The sequence below is a fragment of the Sminthopsis crassicaudata genome, chromosome 3, assembly GCF_048593235.1.
Source record: "Sminthopsis crassicaudata isolate SCR6 chromosome 3, ASM4859323v1, whole genome shotgun sequence".
Classification (NCBI taxonomy): Eukaryota; Metazoa; Chordata; class Mammalia; order Dasyuromorphia; family Dasyuridae; genus Sminthopsis; species Sminthopsis crassicaudata.
In genome coordinates this window covers 473,029,572-473,054,571 of record NC_133619.1, presented here as the reverse complement: position 1 = coordinate 473,054,571, position 25,000 = coordinate 473,029,572, and positions in this window count along the sequence as shown.

Below are 25,000 nucleotides of genomic sequence, written 5' to 3'. Positions count from 1 at the left end.
CTCCCGAAACCAATTGCTGAACTCTATAATTGCTTTTAATCAGGTACCCAGATTTGATTATAGCTAGGTGACAGCTAGATGGGTAGAGTGCTAGGTCTGGAAATCAGGAAGACCTGAATTCAAATGTGACCTCAGACACTAGCTGTATGACTCTGGTCAAGTCACTTAACTCTAGTAGCTCCAGTTCCTCATCTATAATTGGAGTTGGAGAAAGAAATCACAAATCACTCCAATATCTCTCACAAGAAGATCTCAAATAGGGTCACAAAGAGTTGGACACAACTGAAGCAAACGAACAACAATTAACAATAACAGATTTGATGGCCCTAGCAGGGAAAGAGATATCTCCTCTGATCAGATGAAACAAAAAGACATTCCCACTCTTAGCTTGGCTACCATTAGCAAGACAAGCTTTCTTTATTGATTTTAGGTTCAGGAAATTAGGATTTTTCCTGGAAACTAATTAAGTCTTCTAATCAAGAAAGACCAATGAGGTGAGATCAACAACCTTAGACCTGGACACTGTCTTATATTCGTTCTTAATGTTTTATAACACCATTGAGGCCTTTAACTTGTTTATGAAGCACATAATATTCCTCCATAATATTCCTCCAACAAAGAAAGATAAGCACCTGTAATTTACAATTTCCTTTCCTTCCAAAACAGGAGTGTGTGGTACGGAAATGGTGAGGGAACACCATTTAATAAAAAAAAGCTGGAGAGAGCTCTAGAGAAAAGCAAAGTTTATTGTACATTCTCGCGAGAAGGGCGTCCCACTCTTCGAGTAGACTATGGAAGAGAGGAAGCGCCTCCTGTGGGCAGGACAGCACCTTTAATCCCTAACGCAAAACGCCCCCTCCCACCACTGACCCTCATCCTCATTGGCTGAGAGTCTTATATTCTAAACGCGAGATCTACCCATGAAATTGAACTTGACCAATAAGTACATAGTTGCCCATATTTGGATGAAATAGGGAGATGTCATAGGAGGGGAAGGCAATGCCCTTCAGAGTCCTTCAGGCCTACTCGAACTCTGAAGTAGATGAAGCCTTACTCGATTTTCACAACTGTCTTGAAAGATCTCACCTCATCTCATTCAGTCCCTCCTCTTATTTTGTACACTGAGATCTCTTCAAATTTTTGTAACATAATTTCACATTTCCTATGAATTCCTCACTTCCTTCTGGTTTCTGTTGGCCTTGGGCCACAGGCTCCACCCTTACCCTTTTAACAGCATCTATTTAACAGACCCTTCAGCTTTCTCTTCCAAACTGATCATTCCAGATGATGAGTTTTGGACAATTCTGGTTATTACTCTGATCAAACAAGGGATGTAGATAGGGAATAATATAACACCACTAAGAGCTATAAGGCCCAACCAAAGGAGCTGCTTCCACCAGCTTCCCAAACCAGGACCATCTAGAAGTATTGAACAGTGAGGTCCAAGTCTGTACAGGAACATGAGCAAGTTTCCTAATGTTCTTAGTGATTTCCTTCACTAGATTACCATTGTTACCAATCTTTATACAACATGTGGATAAATTTAGTTTAGCACAAACTCTCCCTTCCTCAGCCAACAAGTAATCCAGCACAAGTCTATGTTGTAAAATAGCCTCTCTGGTTTGAGTAGCTTCATCAGCCAAAAGATCTAGTGCCTCAGCTGTCTGATTGGTGATAATCTCTACAACTGCCTGAAGCCTAATTATCCTGTTCAACATGTATATTGGAGTTCTATATCCCCAACTTCCATCTTGAGCCCAGGTCGCTGGCCCATACTCTTTGACTATTCTTTCTGGAGGCTAGGCCTCACCCCAACCATTTGCATCTCCAGTCCAAGTGATGGAGGTATCTAAACTCCGTTTCTCCCTTCCCAAATTATCATACAACTGAATCCCTAAATATTGGTTTGCCTGTTCGGGAAGAAAGAAAAATTTTGGCTTTATTAGTCCAATATAATAATTCCCTGTCCAATTGAGGCAGGTGATTATAGGCAGTTAAACCACAGATCCAATAATGACCCTTTAGAGCAGGTTGTTCCCTTGGAAATATGTCTGAGCTATTCCTTGTAAAAGGGTAATATTGTTGGTCTCTCATCCCTAGGGGGCTTCTCCCCACAAAGGGGTCATACTGGCATTTCCATAAACCTTGCTCTTTTCTCCAACTACAATTGGCAACTGGCCACTGGCCTGTTAGATTAGAGGTACTCCAAAATGTGGAAAACAGAGTCCCATGTTGCCCGGGTGTCCCTGGGGTGACATTATACCAACCCCATTGGTAACTGTACCCAATGTATATGTTCCTTTTCCTCTTATTCTCTTTTATACATCTTAATACATCCCATTCTACTTCATCACACTCAGCAGTAGTGACTTGTTGATAGCAATATCCCTGCTCTCCTATTTCTGGGAGAACATCCAAGGTACAGTCTTTCTGGTCCTTCCCACACTTCAATTGAGGATTCCTCCCCGTATCCCGCCAATATTTAGACATTTTTGTACAGTCAATTGTCTTTGGCCTCAGGTCTGTTCTCGAATAGGTCCACTCACATACACTAATTCCCAGCTTCAAACCTTGTCCTGTCTGATTTAAGCAGTAATTCCCTTTCCTATCTTCTGTCAATGACCACTGATGTTTCTCTTCTCAATTCCAGAAACCGGTCCCATTATGAATTTGGGATCTGTTGCTAAGGATCCAGGCTGGGCTTAAGGGGACAGGTACCCATGGCCATTGGTTCAATTGTTGGGATCCACCACAGATCCAACAATTCGATAAGTTAAATGTTCTCCTTATATTCTGCATGAGCAGGAGAAATTGGTCATAAGGAAATAGATAAACCCAAAGCTTAGGGAGAGCCTCATAATGTTCAACTATTATAACACCGTGAAGTTAAGGTGAACTTCCCAAAGGAAAATATATCAAATCACAAACAGGCAAAGAGACCCAAAGTAAGGAAAGAGAAGTCATACAGTTACAATGCACTGGATTCAGAATCAGTGTTCCCATTCAGTGGAGGTCCCCTCCTCTTATGTCATTGGAGGTCTCCCCTGTCTTCAACTGTCCACTCTGATAAAGGTGGCGCCACAGGTCCTTTTGTCCTGGTGTGGTGTGTCCAGCCTCGTTCCTGGGTGCGAATCGCAGTATCTGAAGTCAGTATCACTTGGTAGGGTCCGTCCCAGCACGGAGTCAGCTTCTCGTCCTTCCAGGAACGGATCAGCACCCAATCACCAACCTGAATTCTATGAACAGGGAAACCTAGAGGAGGAGTCTGAGCTATTAGCCCTTTTTGTTGAAGTCCTTGCAAATGTTAACAAACAAATCCTTAGTTTCTAAAATAGGGTCCCAGTCTCCCTTAGGATAAGCCTGGAAAGGATGACCATACAATAATTCATAAGGTGAAAGCCCAGTATCTCTACGTGGCTTGGTCCTGATTCTAACCAGAGCGAGAGGAAGGCATTTCGTCCAAGGTAGTTGGGTCTCTAAAGAAAACTTAGTCAACTGCCGTTTTATTTCTTGGTTCATCCTTTCTACTTTCCCAGAAGAGGGAGGATGACAAGGGGTATGGAGATCCCAAGTGATTTCTAAGGCCCTAATCAGATTCTGCAATACCTGGGCAGAAAAATGTGTTCCCTGATCCGAGTCTATCCTCTCCACCATTCCGTACCTAGGAATAATTTGTTCTAATAAGACCTTACTTACTGTCGAGGCAGTTGCTCGGCCTGACGGGAATGCCTCCACCCATGAGGTCAGATGGTCCACTATGACCAGCAAGAACTTAAGGCGACCCACTGGTGGCAGCTCAGTAAAGTCCACCTGGATGCTTTGGAATGGTCTGATTCCAGGAGGTCGTCCCCCTTTTGGAAGCTGGTGTTGGGCAGCCCTGTTAGTCCTTCGACAAACAAGACAACCGTCCACCAGTTGTCGAGCCATAGTATATAGGCCGGGGGAAACATACCTTGTCAGTATAGCATCACACAGGTTTTGGACATCCCAATGGCTGCCCTGGTGCAGTTGCTGAAGGACTTGCCTCATACTTGCTTTGGTCAGTACCTCTCTGCCGTCAGGTAAGAGCCATCATCCTTCCGAGTTCTCAACTGCTCCGAGAGTTGAGGCTTTCTCTTTTTCCTCCTGAGTAAAACTAGGAGAGGGTAGACTAGGGGGAAGTACAGGTATCAAAGCCATTATATGAGAGATTTCCTGATCTCCGGCTCCCTTGGCCTCCCGGTCTGCTAATCTATTTCCCCTTACCTCAAAAGAATTTCCCATCTGATGTCCCTTTACATGTATTACTGCTATATTCCTAGGAGTCAGAATATTTTCTAGTATCTCTCTCTGACTAGTGTATGATGAACCAGTTCTTTACCTTTACTGTTTACATATCCTCTTTCCTCCCAAATCCTCCCAAATACATGCACCACACCCCAGGCATATTTAGAATCAGTATATATATTCCCATCTTGGTCACACAATAATTTTAACGCTTGATTTAAAGCATACAATTCACAGCAATTCACAAGTTTGAGCAGACCAATGGGCAGGTAGACTGCCCTTGGTAACAGTGGAAGTTCTAACAAACCCATTTCTTTTCCCATTTACCATCCTAGAAGAACCATACATAAATTCTAAACAAATATTTATCATAACCTTGTGTTGATAACAATAAGGAATTTGTCCCAATGAGTTTATATCCAAGTAGATCTTCCATAAGTAAACATTATTCATACAAATCAGTTTGTTTTTAAAAACACCCAATGCAAATACAATCATATACAGAATGTCTAATTCCACACAAGAGAATTCAAGAAGTTTTGATAAGAGATTCCCATTAACTTGTAATGGGAGAGACATTCTGCTATTCTGAAACATAAGGTCTTATCAAGTATTCTGATAGAGGCAGGGGGTTTTTTTTTTGCAGAACTAAGAGGCAAGGAAACTGAGGCAGGACTGAGTCAGGACAATAATTCAAAGTTAAAACATAAGCTAGCCAATCATAGTCTAGCAAATTTTCAGCTAGAGTCCCCTGTAAAGGCCTTTTGTCTCTGCAGCCTTCTCCAAACCCAGCATCTGCTAAAATCAGGTGTGTCTAGCTAGTGGACAGGTAAAGAGCTTTTTCAACTTTTTGCAGCCTCTCCCTTATCTGTAGAGACAAGAGAGCGAGACAAAAGGAGACCTTTTGTCAATCGCAGCAATTCTTAAAAGAATTGTGCCGAGCATAGAGCTCTAACAACAATCCAGGCCAGAAGCAGCCTGGATGTCCGGTGCAAAAAGAAAATCTTTTACCTTTTCCAGAGTTCCATTCAGTACCCAAATTATGTCTATTTTCGAGGTCCTTCATCAGGGAACCAAAATGATGAGGTAAGCAAAGAGTAAGTAGTTTCCAATTAGGCCTGAACTGAAATAAGACATCAGTTTTTCCCAATTTTCTGACCAGTTGAAATCTCAGTTTCCCTTCCCCCCCCTGTTTACAGAAATTATCATATTATACACAACAGACTAGTAAATTTCCCAAAATAGCAATAGTCATACAGTTTTATACAGCAATAGTTCTGTTCTCCAGGGGACAAAAAGGAAGCAGGATTAAAATTTTTGCAAATAACCCTATCAAATTATCAGATCAGATTAAAATAATCTTTAAACAAGGAGACTATCACGCATGTAAATAAATATTGAATAACTTGTTTTCAGAAAACTTCAGTTCCAACTCCTTAGAACAGTTAGACTTGAAAAATAAAAATAAAACATTCAGTTATCAACACCATATAAATGTAGGCTTTTCCTTTAAACAGTAGAAATAATTAATATCTAAATCAGCAAGGAGGTGCAGTTATTAAAAACAAAAAACCCCACTATACTTAATGGGAGGGACCTCTCCACGTGGTCACCCTTCCCCCACACCACCATGCTTCCCGACCCAATATATCATAGCTCCATTTAAACTATTAATTACTTTTACAAATCAATCTTTCCTGTCCCGCCTTTAAGTAAATATATATGTATATATTTTTAAACTTTACACTTCAATGTTTGCACGTAACTGACCCAAATTTCATAAAACTTAATACATGCCCAACAGAGCTGACAAATAAGGCATAGCTCAGTTACAAATTACCCAATACCTCTAGCAAACATACCATCTAAGTAGGGAGATACAACCACAACCTCCCCTAAGTAAGCTACCAGCATTGTTTTAAAAACCTATGTTTTAACTTAAAATCCCAATCACAGCTTTAAATTCCCAATAATATAAAACTACTTTGCTATCAGATTTAAAACAATGACCTTCACTAAATAGCGGTTTCTTTCCCCCCGGCCCACGTGGCCCTGCTGCAGTCAGGACACGTGGGAGGAAGAGGAAGGAAGCCACCATCTTCACTGGCTCAATCCCACAAACTTCCCCACGTACAGGGTTTCTGATCCCAATTGGGATCTACTAACAGGTATTTCTGGTCAGCTGAAACGACCCCTGCTTCAAAAGACCTAGTTCTCCTCCCGGCCCGAAGGCCCCTGGAAGGGCTAATGGAATTAAATCCTCTCAGGTCCTTCCTTTCAGGTACCATTTAATCCTTTTTGGCACCACCAGTCTGCAACAAAACAACAATACCTTATCATCTTTTTCTTGCTTTTTATTTTTCCTCATATTTTGGCAGTTTGTTCCAATTACTTAATTTATCTCCCAAGGGAATATCTACCGGTATTTTCTGATATTTTTCTCATTTCTCTCCGCGAGGGCTGGCTGGGACTAGGCCACACCCATTGAATTTGGAAGGAGTTTAACAGACTCCTAAACGCCCAAACACGCTAACTGTCACCAGTTAACTCAGTCACCCAGGAAGGCCTAGCTCTCTTCCTGTCTACCGTCTACAGCCCCCTCCAGAATCTATAACTAGACTCAAGGGGCTTCACAGGACGCTTACCTCCACTGGGTTGCTGCGCAGCAAATTTCTTGACTGATCTGTCCTCCACCAACCGGTTGGGATTTTCACGGCGGAGTTTCCGTTGCTTTTCTCTGAGTTTCTCCACTTCGGGTCCACTCTACGTCAGGGAGCAAGGAGAAGCCCCTGGAAGCTGGCGGGCTGCCTAAATCAAGGCAGGGCGCCATCCCACTAGCACCCAGGAGTTCACTTACTCACCGAGTAAAGGATCCCGGACGAGCCCCCAAACTGTGTGGTACGGAAATGGTGAGGGAACACCATTTAATAAAAAAAAGCTGGAGAGAGCTCTAGAGAAAAGCAAAGTTTATTGTACATTCTCGCGAGAAGGGCGTCCCACTCTTCGAGTAGACTATGGAAGAGAGGAAGCGCCTCCTGTGGGCAGGACAGCACCTTTAATCCCTAACGCAAAACGCCCCCTCCCACCACTGACCCTCATCCTCATTGGCTGAGAGTCTTACATTCTAAACGTGAGATCTACCCATGAAATTGAACTTGACCAATAAGTACATAGTTGCCCATATTTGGATGAAATAGGGAGATGTCGTAGGAGGGGAAGGCAATGCCCTTCAGAGTCCTTCAGGCCTACTCGAACTCTGAAGTAGATGAAGCCTTACTCAATTTTCACAACTGTCTTGAAAGATCTCACCTCATCTCATTCAGTAGGGATCCTTGGTTTACATAGTGATTAACTACAGCTGATTCACAAGTAGGCCTTGTACTGAGTGGGTGAGCACAGCCTGGTATTTTTTTAAGTCTTAATTCCAGACTTCATAGGTTCAGAGCTAATTTTAAGAACAACGGGCTACCTAGAGGATATGATCTGATGGGTTGCTAGGCAGGGCCCTCTGTGCAAAAATATCAGTCCTATTGCCTATCATTTAGAATTCATTCTATCCCAGGTTGGGGGGGGGGGATTTGTATTAACATAAGGGTATATTCTATGTGAAGTATATGGGAGCAGGCAGGCAGACAGACTGGGATCACAAATTAATATCTGGGATGGAGACAGGAAGGTTGGCCATGAATCAGGCACTGAGACTGACTCAATTAGAGGAGAGGATTAGGCAGGAGTTTGGTCAGGTAGATTGAAGATGAGAGAGAGGCAGGAACAGACACAGAATGGTACCATGGAAAAAATGATAGATTTAGATTTAGAGGAAGGCTCTCTTCCTTGTTACCTGTGTGACATAAGACACATCACTTAACAAAATGGCATTAACAGAAGTCCATAATTACACAAATACATAGATTATCTTTTTTCATTCTTTGTATATGTTTATGTCAATGATTGTTAATTTCATTTTTTTAAAAGAAAAAAACAATTCACATAAGTCTTTAAGGTAACAGGAAAAAGACAAAGCCACTTGACAATAAAACCATTATTACTTAAGAATAAAGAAAATCAAGACAAGATTGTGCCAAGATGGGTTCACTGTATTGAGACAATCTACCGCCTTTGTATAATGTATATTAAATCTTCCTTCTTCCCTCCCTCCCTTCTTCCCTTCCTTCCTTCCTTTCTCCTCTTCCTTTTTTTTTTCTTTTCTTTCCTTTCCTATGGATGCTTTGTCTAAAGGAATGCCAGTTTTGATCACCAAAATCTCCAAGACATTTAGGGTTTAGAGCTAGATTTCTTTCTTAAAAGCCATGCCTTAACTCAGATCACTCAGCCTCTCATTGATTAGCCAACCAAAGGTCCTAGGACAAGCCCCAATCAGTCTTTGTTTGGGCCCTGACTGGACCTAGAATAAATGTAAACAGTATTTGTTTCAATTTGAGCCAGAACCTGAGGGTCCTTCCCTCTCAGACTGAATTTTTTTTAAGTAAAAAGGCCATCCTTTGCCTTTTCTTTTTTTAACATGCCTTAATCACTGAATGGGCAGTAAATTAATTAAAAGCTTAAAAAGGTCCAGGTCTCCCACTGCATACAAAGCCATCTCCAAAAGGCCTGATGTATATTTGGCCACTGGACCCAGATGGCTCCAGAGGCTGGTGACCTTTCACAGACAGCCTTCCTTAACCTAAATCTAATTCACTTGCCTATCATTATATCACCTACTTGTTATAGTGTTGTCTTTGAGAACAAAGGACAAAACCCCAAAACACCTGTATGTCCTTGTTCTAAATCTGTGGTCCAGTCTAGTCAGGCAGCATTGTTTACCAGAAAATAAACTGAACTTGAAGATAGAAGGTATGGATTCAAGTTCTGACCCTGCGTCTTTTCCTGTCATCTTAGCCAGTCTCAGAGGGATGAAGTGGTATTTCAGAGCTGTTTTAATTTGCATTTTTCTAATCGATATTGATTTAGAATATTTTTCATATAACTACATGTAGATGGTTTTAATTTTGTCATCTGAAAATTGTCCATACCCTTTGACCATTTATCAATTGGGGAAGTCATATAGGTTTCAAGGTAGAATAAAAAGTAGGAGAAACAGATGTATAATCACTAAGCCAATTGGTGTCTGACATGGAAAAGAAATTTTATCTGGCCAAGGAAAGAGAGCAATCATGGGGATTATTGAGGCCCAAAGAGGCAGTTGAAAACTCAGGACTACATCCTGAGCATTGAGGACCTGCTGTGGCCATGGGTGGCTTTTTCTCAACTATTTTCTTCCCTACTCATTTGAAACTTGGGAAATGAGAATTTTTTGGGGGGGATTAGATGGAACAGGAAAAGCAATTATTTCATAGAGATTACAAATTGGATAAATTGTTCACAGCAATCCCTGACATTGGTTTCATGGTTGAAGGAATAAGATACAAAATTCTTATTTCAACTTTGGGATTTAGAGGACAGATAAGTTCTATTACCTCAAAAGAGATGCAGTCATTTATGCAGCAGACTTCTATAATCAAGACTGAGCTGCAGTTCCCAAGGAAGGCCATACCATGGATAGAGTGTCAGGCCCAGAGTCAGGAAGGACTGAGTTCAAACCTAACCTTAGACACCCAACTAGTTGTATGACCCTAAGTGAATCACTTACCCCTATTTTCTTCAGTTTTTATTATTTAGTTGTGTCCAACATTTTGTGATTCATTTTGAGGTTTTCTGAGCAAAAATATGGGAGTGGTTTACTTTTTTTTTTTCCAATTCATTTTACAGATAAAGAAACTGAGGCAAAAGGAGTTAATTGACTTGCCCAGAGTCACACAGCCAGGAAATGTCTGAAGCTGAATTTGAATTTAGATCTTCCTGACTCCAGGCCTTGTACCACAGTTTCCTCATTTGTAAAATGAGCTGGAGAAGGAAATGGCAAACCAATCCAGTATTTTTGCCAAGAAAAATCCCAAATGAGGTCATAAAGCTGACACTATTGAAAGTGACTGAATAACAATAACAAAAGTCAGAGTTATTTACTATGTTGGAGGCAGAAGAACTAAGAAAAGCTACTATTTTAGCAACTGCAAATAAGCAGGATCTGGAACAGATTGTGACTCTTACAGAGACAGCAAAGTTACTGGGGTTTCCTCTCTTGAGGAACCAAAAATGGCAGATTTTCAAAACATCACCAACTAAATTCACTGACCTTGATGAGGCAGTGAAATAGTTGATAGAAGTCAGTAAAGAGGCAATAACTCATCTTTTTCTGCTTCTCACAATGAAGGTTACGACAAATATTCCTTCTAAAGCAGTCAAAATGTTATACCACAGTTCTCTTTTATTGTCCTGACTCAGTTTCCCCAATTATCCTGACCTAGTCCTGTCTCAGTTTCCCTAATTGTTCTGCTCAACCACTCCTCCCTCCTAATCATGATGATCCAGATAAGGAGAAAGACCTTCCATTTTAGGAATCATCAGAATATTGGGTGCCTCTCTCCATTCTGTAATCCCAATTATCAGATACTCCCCATGCTTTCTCTCACCCTGTCAGAGTCCCGTTCCCACTCTCAGCACCCTGACTCCACTCCTGCCTTGCTCTACACCCTGAGTTTGAGCCACATGTATATATGTCCTTGAGAACTCAGATTGTTTGCTGGATTCTTGGAGTGGATGGTCTCATTCAGCCCTGGGATCAAACCATGGAGTCATTTGGTCCCAGTAAATCTCTCCCTTTTAAATAAATTATTAAATACTTTCTAATCTCTATCTTGCCTCAGTTTCTCCAGTATTACAAAAAGAGCTACATACTACCAAATGCAAAACACTCATAGTGTCAAAAATAAATATTTTTTATTCGTGGGATATCTTATCTTGTTTTTATGTTTTTAACTAAATAACAGGCATTTGAAAAATGCATTGTTGGAATTAAAATTTTGTTTTATAATTATGAGTTGTAGCTTATTTGTGTAAATATACAATAAATATCTTTACAGTAAAAATAATTTCTTTTGTGCTTAAGAATAAAAATTTGTCCTCTACTCGGTTCATATTGCATAGATTACATTTCTATTCTCCACAGTTGGGAAAAGATTCTAGATATGGATCAAAACCTGGGATTTAAAATATTTTTTCTCTGTTGAAGAAGGGAGAACCAGATGGACAGGATGAGCCAAATAGGAGATGTCTGAGAATGAGGTGTGAGCAGAAGGCTACAAGAAAATTGTCTTGGCTGAAAAAACTTAAAAGACTGCTTTTAACTAGATGGAATCTTGGGAGCTCATTAATTCCAGAAATCCTTCTACAACATCTCCGGCAAGGTGGTCATTTAGCTTATTCTATCTCTTCTAGGGATAAGAGTTCCCTACTGATGAATGAGAAAAAGATTTTCCCACATTAGCTATTATTATTCATCTCATGAGGGAGTGAATTTCTTTTCTGTTATTTTCATTAGGAATTCTTGACATTGATTTGAAATCATACTCACTCTTGTTGTTCACACTAGTCCTAGTCAGGCACTAGAGGTAGCTAGGTTCACAATGTTTAGAGCTGGATCTGGAATCAGGAAGACCTGAATTCAAATCCAGCTTCAGATACTTATTGACTTTGTGATCCTGTCTCACTCAGTTTCCTCCTTAAAACAGAAATAATGACAGCATCTACCTTTTAGTATTGTCGTGAGGTTCAAATGAGACAATATCTATAAATTACTTAGCACAGTACCTAGCACATTGTAAGGAAAGTTTTCTGATAAAATGTGAGCAGTATGGTTGCCAAAAAGAACAGAAAATTAACCTTTGCATAAAATAGATTAACTCATCTTATAAAAAGTGTAAAATGATATCTCTTTCTGATGTCAATAGTATGGGGGCTAAAAACGGCAGGAAAAGAATTTTTAGGTACTAAGATTTATAAAACACAAGGTATTTTTAGAGGCACAGAAGGTTGAGGACCAGTTTTAAAACCGCAAAATGATTGAGGCTGCAGGAAATTGTGGAGCCTCAGTTCATTTTTGTAATGTAACTTTTTTTTCTTGAGGATTAAGTTAAAAATCACAAAATGAAAAATTAGTTATTTTTTGATAAGGATTAAGTTAAAAATTGCAAAATGACAAATTAAGTAATTGTAAACCATAAGAGGATTAAATAAGAACCATTTATTTCATAAGTTATAGAAACAACATAAGCTAAGGTCTTCAGCAGGCCTCAGTTTGCCTGAGACTGTACCCATTACTCTAGCACTCTGACAGTCTGAAAGAGCCCATACCTCTAACAGGTACTTATTGCTCTCTGCTGTCCTCTATGGTATGAGAGGGAAAACCAGAATGAGGAAATAAAAGGTTTGGTGGCTGAGTACTTATGGAATTGGCTAGCTGACTGCTAATTGGATGAGGCAGAATCTTTTGAACAGAGAGAGCCAATGGGGGAGCTTTGCACTTCTCTTGCAGAGAGGTACTAGTTGTCAATATAAGAGCAGAACACTTTCTCAGGGCTCTTGTAAGAGGGACTGTGAGTAAAAAGAGCTTCAATTCAAAAAAAGAAAGGTATTTGCTTAAAAAGTGAGAAGTAAGTACCATACTGGAGGAATAATCAGCAAAGAGACCAGTCAATCAATATGTATTTATTAAATTCTTTTGAGGTTCCAGACACTCTGCTAAGTGCTGGGGATACAAAGAGCAGCAAAACAGTTCCTGAACACAAAGGGCTCACACTTGAATATGGAATAATTAGGTACATGAAGATATAGCTCTAGCTATATATTTAGAGTCCTGTATAGTATGTACGTGCATGTATGCATATGTACCCCTCTATCTTGTATGTATCTATTTATTTACATGTTGTTTCTTACATTTCAATGTTTTTGGGAACTACTTTTGCCAATATTACACACATGTCATTGTGTGTCTCTCTGTGTGTAGACACATGTATGGCACATGTCTGTGACATATGTATGTATATATACAAACTGGGGGGGGGTATGGAAGGTAATCTCAGAAGGGAAGACACTAACTAGGAAAGACTTTCTGAATAAGAGGATTTGAGCTGAGCAGGGAAAAGCAAACCTGAACAAAGAGAGCATTCCAAACTTGGAAATTAGGTGTCTAAATACAAGATGAGCAAGGAGAACGTCATGTTCACGGCAGTGTAAGTAGGTCAGCATAATGGAATTATAGATTGCATAGAGGGTGTAAAGTATCAAGAAGAACGGAAAGATTGGAAGAGACGAGATTATATAGAACTTTAAATGGCAAGGGAAATGCTTTATGTGTTTTATCCTGGAGGTAATGGGAAGCTGCTGATGTTTATTGAGTAGAAGGCTGACAATATCAGACTTACATTTTAGAAGAATTGTTGGGGGAGCTGAGTGGAAGATTGCCTTTCCCTTTTCCTTAGAAGTGAAAACACTGCATTTTCCAATTGTATTTACAGAGCAACGTTTTTTAGTCAGTTTAGGTATCCTTTATCCTGTCACCATTAGGTAAGATCAAAGAGCAATTGTGAATGTTGGACCCTATCTTAGGAGATAGACTAAAATGGGATCTGGAAGATTGCTGCAACTCTCAGATCTATATATTGATGTATATGCGATATATATTGAAAGTGTATATACATGTGTGTGTATCTGTACATATAATATACATATAGACATACATATATATGTGTGTGTGTAGATACATTTGTATATTTTCAGATCTATGTTGAACCCATGGAAGTTGATCACAAAGCGACACAATGCAGAGTAGAAAGAGGACCCAGACTAGAGTCTTGAGGGATAACCCTAATTATTGCATGTGTCATGGATTTCTGTGGTGCCAGTGTTTCCAAATGAACAAGTGGCATCCAGTCTATAATCAAGCGGTTATCCCAAGTACGCTGGTTTTCCTCACATAGATGTTTCTCTGCCAGGTTCACTCTCTACTCCCTTCCCCATAGATATTAAACTGAATGCGTTGGTGGGAGAGAATGGCCCGGGTTTATATGTAAACTATGAAATATTGATCGTCCCTGAATTTCTTCATATTGAATAACTGTAAAGTATTATTTTTGCTTTTGCCTTATTGCTGAGGGTGACGTTTTACAATCTAATGATGCCATCATTTGAGTGCCTGGCTTTGTGTAAATGGAAATCATTTGTGTGAATGAGTAGAGTGTTTAAGAGTTAATAGCAGAAGAAAATAAAAGGGAAAAATAAATTTACATGTTAACTTTATTACATATTTTAAAGGAATAGCAAGTTATATATAATAGATTTACAGTTTCATGTGCAATCACTTTTTTATTATACTATGTTATGGAAATGCTTGTTTTATTCCATAAATTAAAACCAAAAAAAAAGTTATACTGATAAGTAAGGAGACTGTATTCCTTCATAACAGTGTTATCCTTAGGGTTTTGAGAGGCTTTGCATGTAGCTACATTCTAATGAGATTTCTGTGGTCTAAATCAGATCTTCTAGTGTGAATACAGGTTGGGGTTGAATGAGATGAGGTGAGATCTTTCAAGACAGTTGTGAAAATCGAGTAAGGCTTCATCTACTTCAGAGTTCGAGTAGGCCTGAAGGACTCTGAAGGGCATTGCCTTCCCCTCCTATGACATCTCCCTATTTCATCCAAATATGGGCAACTATGTACTTATTGGTCAAGTTCAATTTCATGGGTAGATCTCACGTTTAGAATGTAAGACTCTCAGCCAATGAGGATGAGGGTCAGTGGTGGGAGGGGGCGTTTTGCGTTAGGGATTAAAGGTGCTGTCCTGCCCACAGGAGGCGCTTCCTCTCTTCGATAGTCTACTCGAAGAGTGGGACGCCCTTCTCGCGAGAATGTACAATAAACTTTGCTTTTCTCTAGAGCTCTCTCCAGCTTTTTTATTAAATGGTGACCCCTCACCATTTCCGTACCACACAGGGTGAACAAGCTAACTAAGAAGGGCAATGTAGGGAGCCCATGCTGGAGTGCAGTATGCAGAGGTTGCATTGTGATTATAGATTTAGAATTGGAAGGGACCTTACAGAACATCAAGCATGGATATGGAAAATGAGGACTAGAAAAGTGATGTGACTTGCTCAAAGTCCTATAAAAATAGAAAGTGGCAGGACTAGAGTTTTATCCTAGGCCTTTGTACTGTAGCCAGATCCACTGTTTTTACCAATATACTGCCTCCTACTTCTGTCAACCCTTCCTCTTCACCTTGGTTGTTTTCCTCTGGGCAAGTTTCATGTTGTCAATACTCAGTACCCCTCTTCACACATCAGCCCCTAGCACAGAGTCTTAGATAGACTAGATAGATGTTTGTTGAATTGAATCTGAGTTGGATTGAGAGGATGATACCAAGAACTGAACATCCCAGATGTGAATTGGAATTTGAAGGCTCTGGTCAGGTCTCAAGACATTGGGTGAGGTTCTTTGCCAAGAAGGAATGCTTTAATCCTGCATGTCCAGGGTATGGTTCCATAGTTTCAAAGGGGAGTAAGAGCTGGGGGTCATTCCAAATAGCCTGGAGATAGTCATAATCTGATTGTGAACAGAACTTTGGCAATGGAACTATCTTCTTTATTGTCTTCCATCCAAACCTAGACAGAGCACAAACCAATAATCTGGAATACTGGCTCAATGGGACATGATCTGCACTGATGCTGAAAGGATCTGAGCTGCTTTTTAAATATTTGATATTTGAAAAGTGCTTTTTAGTCATGGGAATTAGTGATAGGTTTGGAATTGGGTTCTCACTCCCTGCCTTGCTGTGATTCTGATAACGCACGGGAGAAGGAAGCAGCTGGTTTAGTCATTTGCATTGTGGTCCAGACTACCAACACCTCCATTCCATCCCCTAGATGCTTGAGAGAGATCTCCAGCTTCATAAACTTTCCCTCAAGCTTTGGCTCTTTGTTGATTCTTAGGGTCCTATGAGCCATTGAAACCTGTTCCTGTGGTAGCCATTGGGAATCTTGCAAAGGAGGGGGCAGAGAACTGGAAGAAATATGAATAGATGCAAAGTTGGTTTGAGCACACCTATAAATGAGAACGTTCCAGCTGGCTACTGAGCACAATCATAACTAATTCTGATGATTAAAGCTTTGCCAGGGCACTGAAATGTAAAGGATGCAAAAACTTAACAGGTACTCTTCCAACAGCTAGAATTCACTATAGTAGTTTAATTAATTCTCCTTTCTAACCAGCTAAAGTGGTTTTATTGACATTATTTTCACATCAGGAATTAGATCCTGATTTCTGGGCCTGCTTCCCATTGCTTACCATCCTGAGAGTTCTATTCTGATTGCCAAGAATCCTAGTTATGACTGCTAAAAGAGAGACTTAGCAATGCTCAACCACGCAGGCTGAGGTCAGGAGACATTTGTGCCCTCCCCTAGCTCAGTTCCTGGGGTTTTTAGCAAGGGTAATAGGATGGAAGGACTGAACATAGAATGAGTCAGAATAACAGTATCTCAGAATTATGACCAGATAGTCCATTCTGCACCTAAACCAGCTCCAAGACATGCAAGACAAATGGCCACCTAGGCTTTGCTTGAAGATTTCAAAAGAGCGAAAACCCTTGATCACTGGCTTTTTCTGTGCTTTAGATCCCCTAGAAGCAATGAGGTAGTCCAGTAGATGGAGTGTAGGACCAAGCATCAGAGAGATGTGAATTCTGTCCTCCAACACTTACTAGATGTATGATCCTGGGAGAGTCACTAACCCCCTGCCTCAGTTTCCTCATTTGTAAAATGGGGATAATAATGGCACTACCGTGCAAGGTTGTTGTGGGGATCAAATGACAAAATATTTATAAATTCTAAGCTTAGCTTAATATTGTTTTCTTTCTTCTTCCCTATCCATCAGAGAAGATGAGCATATTTGTCCAAAAAAGATGTGGTGATACAAGAGAAATTAAAACTTTAGGAAGTTAGAAGCACCAGATAACTGTTAAATTCAACATCTAAGCAAACATTTTGCCATTATCTACAATAGACCAAACCTACAAAGACCAAACCTGCCTAAAACTTGGCAAGATTGAGTAAGGAGTAAAATAATATATTCACATTCCTCCTTATAATGATGATAATAAAGACCACCTTACAATGTTTTTGTTTACATTTTTTAAACCATAAGATCCTGGAGAACAGGATGGAACACCAGAACCCAGTAGGATAGAAGTTGCCTAGGAAGTTTATATTTTGTCCCCTCTATGTTCACACCTTCAACTTCCTCCTTCCAAAAATAAAATAAAATAAATTAAAATATCTTCCTCTATCCTGGTCCAGAAGTTCCCCTTCATAGGAACATAAATCTAATCTAAACATAATAATTCTTAGTTTTCTTTTCTTTTTTTTTTTTTTTTTTTTTTTTTTTTTAATGTCATGAGTCCCTTTTTGGCAACCTGGTGAAGTCTATAGACTCCTCAGAATCCATTTTAAAAAAATTAAATATTCAGGATTATAAAGAAAACAAATTCCTTTGAAACACAGTTAGCAAAATATTTTTAGACCTTAAATTCATGGAGCTCAGATTAAGAAGCTCTAATCTAGTTAATGCTTTCATTTTACAGGTGAGGAAACTGAGGCTGAGAGGTTAGCATTTTTCATCATAAGTCCTCCAGAGTTGACTTAGATTATTGTATTTCCAAAGATAGTTATGCCATTCACAGCTGATCATCTTACAATATTGCTGTTAACTTTGTACTTAGAACATCTCACTTTGCATGAGCTCATGAAAGCCTTTGCAGGATTTTCTGAAAGCATCCTGCTCATCATTTCCCATAGCACATTAGTATTTCATCATAATCACATATCACAATTTGCTTAGCCATTCCCCAATTGAGGGACATCCCCACAATTTCTAATTTTTTGCCCTGGGAAAGAAGCTGCTATAGATATTTTTGTACATATAATAGATTTCTTTCATCTGGCCATTTTAATTACTCAAAAATTACTTACCAAGTACAATTCACATTAATTCCCTTCCACAAACTCTAACTACGCTTTTGGTTTTTCCCCCATATGTGCTCCACATAACATGCCTTTGCTCACAACATTCCTAGACCTGGAATGCTAAATATTCCATTTACCTAGTGAATTCCTATTCATCCTGCTTCAAATGTTATCTCCTTATGGTGTTTTCCCTGATTTCTACTCCTATTTTTACTACCTGTAACAAGTGGCATAGTGAATGAAGCACTTGGCCTGAGTCAGGAAGAACTGAATTCAAATATGACTTCAAACACTTACTAGCTGTATGATCCTGGCTAAATCACTTAACACTGTTTGCCTGAGTTTCCTCATCTGTAAAATGAGCTGGAAAAGGTAATGGCAAGCCACTCCAGTATCTTTGCCAAGAAAACCCCAAGTGGGGACATGAAGAGTCTGACATGACTGAACAATAAGCATTTTGGATTCTACTTCTCTAGTTAACATATTAACTGTTATTTTGTATTGTAGCTCTTTGTATAAGGGATTGTGTGGTACAGACCTCTTCTTCTTCAGTCAAAGGACCTGGTTTTCAATGTCCCTCTGACACTTAATTACATATGTAGATTTAGACAATTTTTTTGATTTCCTGGGTCTTGGCTTCCCACTTGTGAAATAAGGGGTTTGGAAGAGATGGTTTCCTAGTTCCCTTCCAGCTCAAAAGCTACGATCCAATGAAGTGGATTAATGGGTCAATCTCAGAGTCACAAAGGTTAACCCTGGACAAATCATTTTAAATTTCTGGCCCTCAACTAATTAATGGTTGCTCCTTTGTGCTGGTGAACTGGAATGTCTTCATTTGGAGATCCCTAAACTTACTAAATTACAAGTTAAAAAAAAAAAAAAAAAGATCAAAGTCTAAGCACCCTGTCCCTGTTCCTATATGACTGTAAGCTTCACGAGGGGCCATGACTTAGCTATACTTTATAACTACAAGCTTCTGTAATTTCACACAATTTTGCTAGGGGCAGATCCAAATGAACAGCATTCTCCCTCCGCTTCTCTTTTCACCAAAAATTTCCTGAATAGAGGTTCTATTTCCTAATATTTTCTATCATTTCAGCCTTGGTTTGTTAATATTCATCACCTTAAAGGATTATTTGTGCAGCAGCGTATTTTTCTGGATTGCTTCCTCTGTGTGTCTGAGTCACATGTGAATGGTTAATCTGGCACGTCTACATGCTCTGACCAAACAACCAAAGATCTGAAAATGGAAGCATTAATCAGATGTGAATCTTGCAGATGATAAAGTTGTGGGGCATGGCAAGGAAGAGGAGGCTCAACATCTGTGTGCTGTTTGCTGAACTACCAGGCACATGATGACACGTTGCCTAGCAATGTGTCAGGTTCTTCCATCAAGTCAGAGCAGACAACAAGATGCAGTCTGTCAGCTCTATCCCTTGGATGTTTTCTCCTGATTCTTAGGAGGCTGATGGATATTCCCAAAGCATCTCAATATCTGTCGATTTCACTTACTTCACTGTCTGCAGTTGGTGCTCCCATCTCCATTGTTCTTCTTCCTGCTGCTCAAATGTCCTCACATAAGAGGGGGCCTGAGCCTCAGTTGGTATTCTTGTCCAATTTAAGAAACATGATGGAACCCTGAGTGAAAGTGAAATTATAGCCATTTTCCTCATAATAGGCATTCCTGTTCTTTATTAGAGCCCAGGTCTCTGCTGTCACTTACAGGGATTTTTCCTGACAATCAAAGGGTTAAATTTATATGCAGTGATTAACTGATGCCTGATGAAGAAAGATGGAACTAAGACCATCCTTTCTTTGGAAATTCAATGAATCAATAATGAAGGTGTCCTATAAGATTAGAAAAGACTTCTTTTTACCTCTTCTGTCTCCAGAGAGAAGAAACACAATGATGTGGTGTGAGAGAGTTAACCTTTGATCTCCAAGCAATTACTGAATCTCAGTTGACCCAATAGTTGTTCTCCAGATATGACATTCTATCTCTTGCCTTATCTGCATTTTTCTGCAAAGGTCATCTCCTCTACCTAGAATACATTCTGCCCTTCCCTCTTATCTATTACATCTATTGACAGAATGTAAGCAAGTTGAGATTTAAAAAAAATTACTTTGCTTTTCTTTTTGTCTTTTCAAAGCCTACTACAGCAGCAATGTGGGTGATGAATAAAGAGATGGCCTTGGAACCAGGTAGTTCTGGATTAAAGCTCTTTCTCTAACATATACCAATTATGTGGTCCAGAGCAAGTACAATCTTTTAGTCCTCCAGGAAATCCCCAAACTATAAGGTGTGGAAAAGCTGCTAACTTGTATTGATAAAGAGGTTTTCTCATTAAGAAAATCTCTATATCAATGAAATCTCAGGCCTAGTCCCTACCCTAGTGCTTGACAGTGAGTGCATAACAAATACCTATTAATTAATTAATTCTTTTGCCTCTTTAAATCCCTAACTCAATTTAATTCTCAGCTCATGTACTACTATCTTCTACAAGAAGCTTTGCCTATACTTCCATGATTTAGCTCTTCCCTGGCCCCAAACTAATTTGTTTTTGTATATATTTTGTACTTGTCTTATTTCTTCACAGTAAAATGTAAACTCCTTTGGGATTTTATAGTTGTCATCCCATCTTAGGGCTCAATGTACATAAAAGCCTTTTAAAAACTACTTGTTAAATTTTTTTTTCAACTTTTGATCTTTTTTTTTTTTAATTAATAATTTTTTATTATATATATATATATTTTTTATAATATTATCCCTTGTATTCATTTTTCCAAATTATCCCTCCCTCCCTCTATTCCCTCCCCCTGATGACAGGCAATCCCATACATTTTACATGTGTTACAATATAGTCTAGATACAATACATGTGTGTGAATACCATTTTCTTGTTGCACAATAAACTTTAGATTCCGAAGGTACAAGTAACCTGGGCAGACAGATATTAGTGCTAACAATTTACATTCACTTCCCAGTGTTTCTTCTCTGGGTATAGCTACCTCTGTCCATCATTGATCAACTGGAAGTGAGTTGGATCTTCTTTATGTTGAAGATTTCCACTTCCATCAGAATACATCCTCATACAGTATTGTTGTTGAAGTGTACAGTGATCTTCTGGTTCTGCTCATTTCACTCAGCATCAGTTGATTTAAGTCTCTCCAGGCCTCTCTGTATTCCTCCTGCTGGTCATTTCTTACAGAGCAATAATACTCCATAACCTTCATATACCACAATTTACCCAACCATTCTCCAACTGATGGACATCCATTCATCTTCCAGTTTCTAGCTACAACAAAAAGAGCTGCCACAAACATTTTGGCACATACAGGTCCCTTTCCGCTCTTTAGTATTTCTTTGGGATATAAGCCCAGTAGTAGTACTGCTGGATCAAAGGGTATGCACAGTTTGATAACTTTTTGGGCATAGTTCCAAATTGCTCTCCAGAATGGCTGGATTCTTTCGCAACTCCACCAACAATGTATTAGTGTCCCAGTTTCCCCACATCCCCTCCAACATTCATCATTATTTGTTCCTGTCATCTTAGCCAATCTGACAGGTGTGTAGTGGTATCTCAGAGTGGTCTTAATTTGCATTTCTCTGATCAGTAGTGATTTGGAACACTCTTTCATATGAGTGGATATAGTTTCAATTTCTTCCTCTGAGAATTGTCTGTTCATATCCTTTGACCATTTATCAGTTGGAGAATAGTTCGGTTTCTTATAAATCAGGGTCAGTTCTCTATATATTTTGGAAATGAGACCTTTGTCAGAACCTTTGTTTTTAAAAATATTTTCCCAATTTGTTACTTCCCTTCTAATCTTGTTTGCATTAGTTTTGTTTGTACAGAAACTTTTTAGTTTGATGTAATCAAAATCTTCTATTTTGTGATCAATAATGATCTCTAGTTCTCCTCTGGTCATAAATTCCTTCCTCCTCCACAGGTCTGAGAGGTAGACTATCCTCTGTTCCTCTAATCTATTTATTATCTCTCTCTTTATGCCTAAATCATGGACCCATTTTGATCTTATCTTGGTATATGATGTTAAGTGTGGATCCATATCTAATTTCTGCCATACTAATTTCCAGTTTTCCCAACAGTTTTTTCCAAATAATGAATTTTTGTCCCTAATGTTGGTATCTTTGGGTTTGTCAAAGATTAGATTGCTATAGATGTACCCTTTTTTGTCCTTTGTATCTAATCTGTTCCACTGATCTACCGGTCTATTTCTTAGCCAATACCAAATGGTTTTGGTGACTGCTGCTATATAATATAGCTTTAGATCAGGTACACTTAGACCACCTTCCTCTGAGTTTTTTTTCATTAGTTCCCTTGCAATTCTCGACCTTTTATTCTTCCATATGAATTTTGTTGTTATTTTTTCTAGGTCATTGAAATAGTTTCTTGGGAGTCTGATTGGTATAGCACTAAATAAATAGATTAGTTTGGGGAGTATTGTCATCTTTATTATATTCACTCGGCCTATCCAAGAACACTGAATGTCTTTCCAATTATTTAATTCTGATTTTATTTTTGTGGCAAGTGAAAAACTACTTGTTAAATTGAAGGAAATTAAATGAAGGGCACCTGCTTTATTCTCAGGACTGGACGAGGCCTTTGTTGAGGTAAGAAGGCAGCCACCATTGGGGAGAGTCTCTAAGCCTCTTTCATTTAAGATATTTGGAGGGGACTCTTGCAATTACTCAGCAAGTTGCTGAATTCCTTCAGTATTTCAGGCAGAATGTTAAATACTGAACATAGGAAAAAAAAAAATGAAACAATCTTGGCCCTCAAGGAATTTATTCTCTATTAGACATGAAATAGAGAACAATAAAAGACAGAATAAACATTAAGTGTTGAACACCAGGCTCCATGTGTAATAGGATTTCATTAAAGGAAAAATTTGAAGAAGAAGGTCTTATGTGGCATCATAAAAGTCTTCTTGGAGGAAGTAGCCTACATACTGGGATTTAAAATATGGACTGAAATTTAATAACTGAAAAGATAAAGGGAGGGAAAGGGGCTGTTCATGGTATAGGTAACAGAACGAGCAGAGAAACAGCAGGTTCACAGAATATTCAGGGGTAGGCCATGTCAATCAGTTTAGTTGGAGAGTAGGGTAGCAAATGATAATGATGGAAAGATAATTTGGTATCAGGTTGCAAAGGTTTCCTCTTCCCCGATGAGAAGATTCTCTCTAGATATTGAAGTGCTCTTCCAGGTGTGGTCCTGGCAGAGTGTCTACAGACCTTTTGATCGGTTTTCCTATGCTTACCTGGGATGGACAAGTGACTTCGTCTTGGCTTTCCCTATTACAATTTGTTCTGGTTTGTTTTGTAGATCTGTTTAGAGGAAAGTTTATGGGAGGGGAGGTGCTCCCAGCTGCTCTTCCATATTCTATTCAGATACATATATTAACAGTGTATTTTAAAACAAAGTTTTTTGTTCCTATTTGCATTGGATATGCAAATGTTTATCCATAACAATTGTAATATCTTACATTGATTGTCAGTAAACATAAATCTCTTTCTTTACACAAAACTACTTTTTCTGGGTCTTGTTCTTTATTTTTTGTTTCTTGTGAAAAAGGCCTCATAGTGACAGCATACCTTATAATGATTATGGATCTAGAGCTCCAGAGGATCTCTCTTGGTCTCAGTTTCTTGTCTATAAAAATTGGGGGGGAGGGCTGACTAGAAAGCTTCTGAGATCCTTTATGTCCCTAGATCTGTGATCCTAAGAACAGATTGAACCTTTATTCTAAGGACTAACCTACCTGACTACAGAAAGAAATATCACCAGTAGCAAGCCGCTAATAAATACTTTGGGGTTGTGGAAAATTAGAAAACAAAGAAAAATTATAAATTAGCCACAGGTACATATAGCCCCTCTTATATAGCCCCTCCTTTTTAATAGACAGTAGCAGAATAGAGGGGATAGTTGCTAAGAATTACACAGTTTAACTAAGATTAATTATTAACTTTAATTTGACTACTGATATATTAAATATGAGATCCAATGTGGTCATTGGATATTATGTTGGAGGAGCTGAATCATACATATCAAACTTGATATTCTTTATATAAAAAAATCAGAAGAAAGAAAAAAGGGAAGAGGGAAGAAATGAATAAAGGAAGAGAAAGAAGTTGTCGGAGTAGGTTTTATCATTTGCCTGAAGGCAACAAGGTCATGATTCATGGGATGTTCAGTCATTGCAAACTGCAATACTAATGCTAAGTGTTTACAAAAAGACATCCATTAAAATAATTATAACTCATAGATTAGCCTGAGTTGCTGGGGATGAAGTGATAGAGAAATCCTATGAAGAACTTTATAAAATCCTCTAAATTAAGCCTGCATATACTGATGTTTTATGATATTAATGAAAAAGTAAGGAAGAATAAAGATGAGAAGCCAAATATGGAAAAATTATTATTCAAAGAGAAGGACTGGGTGTTGGAGATAACATGGAGATATCATGAACACTTTATTTTCTTTCACAGATAGTGCTACACATGGTAAATACCAATAATACCATAAAAACTATATTAAAGGCAACTTAGGAGATCAACAGAAAAGGTCTGTAGAGCTAGGATGGGAATTCAGAATGCAGCCCTAGCCCTAGTCCTGGCCCCAGACCCAAAACTAGCCCCATGCCAGGAGAGCAGAAATAGGTCTAGGGATTTCTAAATCAGTACTGATCATCAGACTGATGGTTTCTAGACTTCTCAGCTCAGAGACACCAAAGACGACAAGGGGGGAGCCCAGAGCACAATAGGAGATGAGTGGGATATGGAAATGGGTTAGGATGATAAAAGA